The sequence below is a fragment of the Aplysia californica genome, unplaced genomic scaffold, assembly GCF_000002075.1.
Source record: "Aplysia californica isolate F4 #8 unplaced genomic scaffold, AplCal3.0 scaffold00604, whole genome shotgun sequence".
Classification (NCBI taxonomy): Eukaryota; Metazoa; Mollusca; class Gastropoda; order Aplysiida; family Aplysiidae; genus Aplysia; species Aplysia californica.
The window spans coordinates 255,795-263,019 of record NW_004797874.1 but is presented as its reverse complement, the minus strand read 5'-3'; positions in this window follow the sequence as shown (position 1 = coordinate 263,019).

The following is a 7,225-nucleotide window of genomic DNA, read 5'->3' as shown; positions in this document are numbered from 1 at the left end:
TTTTTACTAATCGACTTGCCTAATCTCAAGGACCTCCGAATAAAACCTTTCTTATCTAGATTTCAGTGCGTAAGTCGGGCATTTGCTCAGCGCAGGTAGACCACAGTTCCGCCGCGAGAGAGGGCTCCTATCAGGCGTGCGGTGCCGCCCACAGAGCATCCTCCATTACTTTTAATCTCCTTGGTCTAGATCTACGTTCTCTAGCCTAATGTTTTGTGCTTAGAACCGCCAAATTTTAATTTTCTCCAGACTTTATCTGCCGGTCCACTATCTAGATCTAGATATCTAGGCCTAGATTCTAGATCTACATCTCGATATATTGTCGCTTTGCCTTTCCTGAAACAGTGCTGTAAGTATTATGTGAAGCTTAATCTACCCTTCACTGATGAAAGTTCTGATGGCCGAGTCAACAGGTGTCTGCGTTTGAAGTCTAATATATCATTTTGTGAGCGTGGGTTCGAATCCCAGTCCCAGCTTTTTTTTTTTTTTCTCATCGTCCCAACTTACCAACAATTTTTCCCATAATTATAATTTGTTGCTTTTTAGTTTTATAAAGTGGTAAATAAATAAATAAATCGCCTGTCCTGTCTGTTGTTCTCGTAATCATAACACACTGGGCTAAAAATAGTTATAGCTGGTCTGACGTCAGTGGACGCGGATCTTTTTAAGTCGATTCAACACCATGCAAAAACTTTGTACATTAGGCTGGCCTGGAAATGACCTTATTTTGGTGGACGCGTAGACTAATAAACAGATTTTAAGTTCTAGAAATCAAAAGCGACAAGTAAAATGAATGAAAATAAAAGCATGAGGTCCTTCCTCACCCACCCAAAGATCCTAAAATTATACACCGTCTCATTTACGATGCCCTTGACAATCTTCAGCCTGCGATAGCTTAATTGTGCACGCCCACTTTTTAGACCCACGAGCCGCCCCTGTCCTTCACCAACCCAAAGATCCTAAAACTATACACCATTCCGTTTACTCTGCCTTTGATTATCTTCAGCCTAAGATAGCTTAATTGTGCATGCCCACTTTTTAGACCCACGAGCCGCCCCTGACCCCCCCCCACCCCATTGTCTCTAGAAACAACTCCAAACTGTGAGGTGCACATTGTTAGTGGCTTTGAGAACTCATGGTTGAGTGGATCCTTGTGTTTGGCCACCACTGAACATTACGAACGACGTGTTCAAGTGTGCCAAGTCCAAAAGAGTACATCATTGGTTCTCGGAATTCCAGAATTTAAATAAAATATTATTTTAGCTTTGCAAGAGAAAAAAAATATTGTTTAAAGGTTACAAGGATGGAGAGATTACATTTTTAAAATAAAAGGAAATGACAAAAAAACAATAATTTCATGACATTCCTTACAAGATCTTTTGAACTAGCGCATTTTGCATTTACAGTTGGTTTTTATAAAATCCATTGCCGTTTTCGAAAATACATTTATTCTTTGTGAATTTTATGTCAAATAAATTCCTCTTGAATGAACTAGTTTTCCAAATTACAACATTCTAGTAGTACAAATTTTGTGTGAGATATATATTTTTTTTTAAGTTGTGGTTTTTTGTTGTTATTGTTTGTTTTTTTAGCTTGTTGTTTTTTGTTTTTTTGTTTTTTTGGGGGGGGGTTGGATCACCCTCTATTTTACACCCACATCGACACAATTTAGGTGATTCAGGAGGTAGTCTTCGACCCTGCTTGCTCTCTCTCTCTCTCTCTCTCTCTCTCTCTCTCTGTGTGTGTGTGTGTGTGTGTGTGTGTGTGCGTGCGTGCGTGCGTGCGTGCGTGCGTGCGTGCGTGCGTGCGTGCGTGCGTGCGTGCGTGCGTGCGTGCGTGCGTGCGTGCGTGCGTGCGTGCGTGTGTGTGTGTTCTACAGCGCTCAAAGTGCGTAGGGTCATACGAGTGCGCTCAGTTTGGTAGGAATTAATTTTGAGCTTTGCCCTGGTGTCGGCCGAAGTCTACTCTCCTCATCGATTTTAGGACCACGCGCTTCCGAGATTTTTTCACCATTATCTGAGAAGGCTATCTTACCTATCATAAGATCAGTGGTATGGCTAAAAGAAAAGCTGTAAGAAGGAATTGAGTTGTAGCAGTAGAACAGCAGAAGAAAGAGTCAGACGCCCAGAGGAGGGGGCAATCCAAAATAGACATAACAAGGTAGGCTGGCACCACAGAATTCTACACTTGGTCACAGAGAATTCTAACCGTGTAACTCCGAAATTTTCTTGAATTGCAGTTTTCCTTAAAATAGATCGACATAACGAATGGCTACGTCCTATTAAAATCTAGAACAATTTTGACAAATAAAAGTCTTGTTTTAAAGAGAAATTCTAACCATATATTCCGACTGGCTTCCGTGACTGAAGAATTCTAACCGTCTAATTCGTTTAGGTAGCCCGCCATTGTGGATCACGGCGACAACGTTTTGCTCTGAAGGAGTCGTTTGATTATAAGCAATCAGGCTAGGAAACCATTTGAAACTTTGTGTGACAGATCTAGTGAAGATGACATGAGTGATAGAAGTGATAGTGACGATATCTGGGCCGAATTTGATGTTGTAAGTGATTCAGACAATTAATCCTGAGAAGAACACAGCAACGGTGAGAGATCAATCTAGATCTAGTGATGATGAATCAGACTCCGGTGGCAGTAAAGATAACTAACCAGTTTCCAGTACTAGCACTGGTAAAGGAAAACAAAAATACAAAGGAAAAAAAGGGAAGGCTGCTGCTGCAAGCAACAAGGTACCCAGGTTAACCCAAACAAGGACAAGGGTTGCAGCAAGAGGGGCAGAAAACAAAGACCACGGGTGGTTGCATGCAGGGCCTCTGCAAACAACACAATCAGATTTCAACTTTGTGGAGTATGTGGGTCTAAGCTGGACTTGGGTGAAAATGCAAATGCTCTTGATTTCTTTTTTGCATTGCTTGATAACGCAGCAATAGATAATTTGATCTGTAAGATCAACGCATGTATACGTAGACATTCAAATTCAAAAACACACCCCACTCACGAAGCATTCCAGTTTCGCTGCCTGGGAATCAGTCGGTCGATACAAACTTCTGACAGTACTTCTGAGTAGGCCTACTTAAGTACAGCTAGACTTCTTGGCCCTCAATACCCCTACCCCTACCACTACCCCAACCCCTACATCTGCCCCTACCCCTAGCCCTCAATACCCCTAGCCCTCAATACCCCTACCCCTACCCCTTCCCCTACCCCTTCCCCTACCCCTCAATACCCCTACCCCTAGATCTGCCCCTACCCCTAGCCCTCAATACCCCTACCCCTACCCCTAGATCTGCCCCTACTCCTAGCCCTCAATTACCGCTGCTCCTTCCCCTACCCCTACCCCTAGCCCTCAATACCCATACACACCCCTACCCTACCCCTGCCTCTACCCCTAGATCTGCCCCTACCCCTAGCTGCTCTGTCTCATAGTGGTCGCTCGTTACGGAAGTCCTCAACACATGAACGTCAAACACAGTAAACACCATGGTACCAATGCAGAAACTAAAGCTTGGTGTGAGCACTCACGCTTTATATACCCTTACCCTATTTACATGCATGCGTTGATTAGCGCCATTGTCCTAAATATTGCACCTCTTAGCGTCATATAACTCTCATCATTAGTTCATATCATAAACAAAGCCTTAATAAGCCATACATTGATTTTTATTTACTCCTCTTATGATCGTTTTTCCCCATATATGAGAATACTATTACAGTTACAGAATAACAGATTTGACCAGAAGTAGTTCCAGAGAGAGTTCCCAAGTCAGCTAAATTTAGGGAGCAAAAAGTAGTTCCGACCCAATCCGTAAATATTTTTTGGCAATCCTTAACGAGCATTTTAAGTTCTCATTTCAATTAGCCCTAAAGTTTACCATTTTGTGGGGTCGCTCAATTCATTTTTTAAGTCTAGAAACCCCAAAACGCCCGTTTTTGTATTTTTTGTCCAAATATAATGCGTTCTATATAGGGAGCCATCCCTTCCATTTATAGCCGTAATATAATCCCAAAATCCCCGGTCATTCATCGGCCGCGATGGGGCCTTCGGCCCTGCTGACCCGATCTGCTTGGATCCAGCCTACATCTCATTGAAAACACACCAAGTTGGTACCATAGCTCTAGACTAGATGTTCGTCCAATGAAATTAGTTGAGAACAAAGGCCACCTCTATTCTCACCCCGGGTGCAGGCGAGTCTTTTAGCTATTCTCACCCGGTGCGCGTTCACCGTTATAGCCTAGATCTAGGCCAACCAATTTTGCGTTCACCCTAAACAACAGAATTCTACACTGTGATAACAGAAAAATTGTAGAATTCTGTGCCGTGAACAAACGTTCCATTACTACTGTTAGTCTACTAAAAGCGTACAATTTTGTCTGTGGGCAGTGGAGAGAGAGAGAGAGAGAGAGAGAGAGAGAGAGAGAGAGAGAGAGAGAGAGAGAGAGAGAGAGAGAGAGAGAGAGAGGGAGAGGGAGAGGGAGAGAGAGAGAGAGAGGGAGAGGGAGAGTGAGAGAGAAAGAGAGAGAGAGAGGAGTAGCGCGAGAACTTCCGGGCAAAACAAAATTGCGACCCGCGTAGTTCGGCTCGATTCGAAAAGTTAAATAGCCGTAGCATCTTTGGAGACGACCAAATTAATTTACTTTTGTGTTTTAACATCATTTTTTAAACTTTGTTTTGGTCAATTTGATCGTCCACACCGATAGACAGTATTCAGAAAGAGATAGAGAAAGAGAAGAGGGGAGGAGTAGATCTTGCGAGAACTTCCGGGCAAAACAAAATGGCGACCCACGTTCGGCTCGATTCGAAAAGTGAAATAGCCGCCATAGCATCTTTGTAGTCGGTAAAATTAGCTTACTTTTGTGCTATAAAACGTAAACAATCTTTTCTTTGCCTTTATCCATTGGAAGTGGCTATTCTCATCCGGGGTGAGAATAGAAAAACGATCTACCTCTCACCCCGGGTGAGGCTTGCCAGCGTAGGCTATTCTCACCCGGTGCGAAACAAGACCTGCTTTTCCTCATTTTGGAATACTGTCTATCGGTGTGGATGATCAAATTGATAAAAGCCAAGAAAAAATTACGTTATAGCACAAAAGTAAGGTAATTTGATCGTCTTCAAAGATGCTATGGCTATTTCACTGTTCGAATCGAGCCGAACTACGCGGGTCGCCATTTTGTTTTTGCCCGGAAGTTCTCGCAAGATCTACTCCTCCCCTCTCTCTCTCTCTCTGTCTCTTTCTGAATACTGTCTATCGGTGTGGACGATCAAATTGACCAAAACAAAGTTAAAAAATGATGTTAAAACACAAAAGTAAATTAATTTGGTTGTCTACAAAGATGCTACGGCTATTTAACTTTTCGAATCGAGCAGAACTACGAGGGTCGCCATTTTGTTTTGACCGGAAGTTCTCGCGCTACTCCTCTCTCTCTCTCTCTCTTTCTCTCTCTCCACTGCCCACAGACAAAATTGTACGCTTTTAGTAGGCTACAGTTGTAATGGAACGTTTGTTCACGGCACAGAATTCTACAATTTTTCTGTTATCACAATGTAGAATTCTGTGGTTTAGGGTGAACGCAAAATTTGTTGGCCTAGAGCTAGGCTATAACGGTGAACGCGCACCGGGTGAGAATAGCCAAAAGACTCGCCTGCACTATTCTCATCCCGGGTGAGAATAGAGGTGGCCTTATCCATTTGATTATCCACATCGATAGAAAGTATTCCGAAATTAGGAAAAACAGGTCTTGTTTCACATCGGGTGAGAATAGCCTACGGTGGCAAGTCTCACCCGGGGTGAGAGGTCCATCGTATTTCTATTCTCACCCAGGGTGAGAATAGCCACTTCCGAGAACAAATTGACCCATTAAACACACATTATTATAATATAATGCTAAAGATAGAGTTGTTTTCAGACTTGACACTGCTTCACTCGGTGGCAATTGACAAAAATTCGATTTTTGTCAATTGCCACCCGTCACTCGGTGGCAATTGACGCTACCAAAGAGTTTTAAAATAGATCTAGATTTTTATCTAGATCAAGGTCTAGATCTATCTAGACTTAGGCTTAGATCTAGATCTATATCTAGATCTAGAATCTACTCTATCTAGATCTAGATCTAGAATCTAGATTTAGATCTAGATTAGATCTAGAGATCTAGATTAGATCTAGAGATCTAGATCTAGTCTAGATTCTAGATCTAGAATCTAGTGATTAGGCTAATTACAACTGTTCACCGTTTCGTAGAGAATCTTTCTAGATCTAGATTCTAGTCTAGATCTAGATCTAGATCTAGATTTAGATCTAGATCTATAGATATAGATTCTAGTAATCTAGATCTAGATTCTAGATTAATTTCCAGCGCAACGCACGAAGTAAAATACCCACAAAGTTTTCACATCCTTGCTATGATCTTACCTAGGAGTATCATTTCCCAGAAGTCGAATAAGACCCCACAAGAAATCCTCAGATCCAGAATGGCACAGGAACGTTGAAATAGTCCTTTCTTTCTCCGCATGTAAATCGTCAACAAGCATTTCCAAGGCCGTGTGTGAGCGCCGGTCACCACACATGAGAAGAGCAAAGTAATCTTCTTTAATCCAGTTGCAAGCCATGGTCATAAGATCAAGCAAATATACACCTTTCTAACAGGTGCTATTGAATTAATGATTCCTCTCTACTTTAAACATAGCGGGCACAACCGCAGCGATGCCCCATTCATAGGGCGAAAAGAGCTCGCCATTGTCGGCGATTGTTGACATCCGTTTCCAATGTTCAACAACTTGATCTCGCGAGATTATGCGAACCTTCGTGCTTTTTTCAGATGGCGTGGAACTTATTTAATTTGCATTAAAAGCTTCTACTTCACTGAGCGGTTTACGTTTCTTGAGATTTTTTTTATTTTAACACTATCCGTACGCCCTGGGGTCATTTTTAACCCCCGCAGTTGTATTCTTCACATTTTAGAATACTTCTAGATCGAGATTTAGTTCGAAGATCTTTCTTAAACTTTCAGTTTTTCTCAAAAAATCATTTTGACAGACTGCTATGCAAAGCGTACGAATTGGATTAAGGAGTAAATTTCCTCTTTGGAAAGTGGTGGCACAGAGTTCCCCACGTCGTATGGATACGGATACGATAGTAAAATACGACTTACAGATCGGGGAAAAAGAGGGCACGCTACGCTCTCTCTCTCTCTCTCTCTCTCTCTCTCTCTC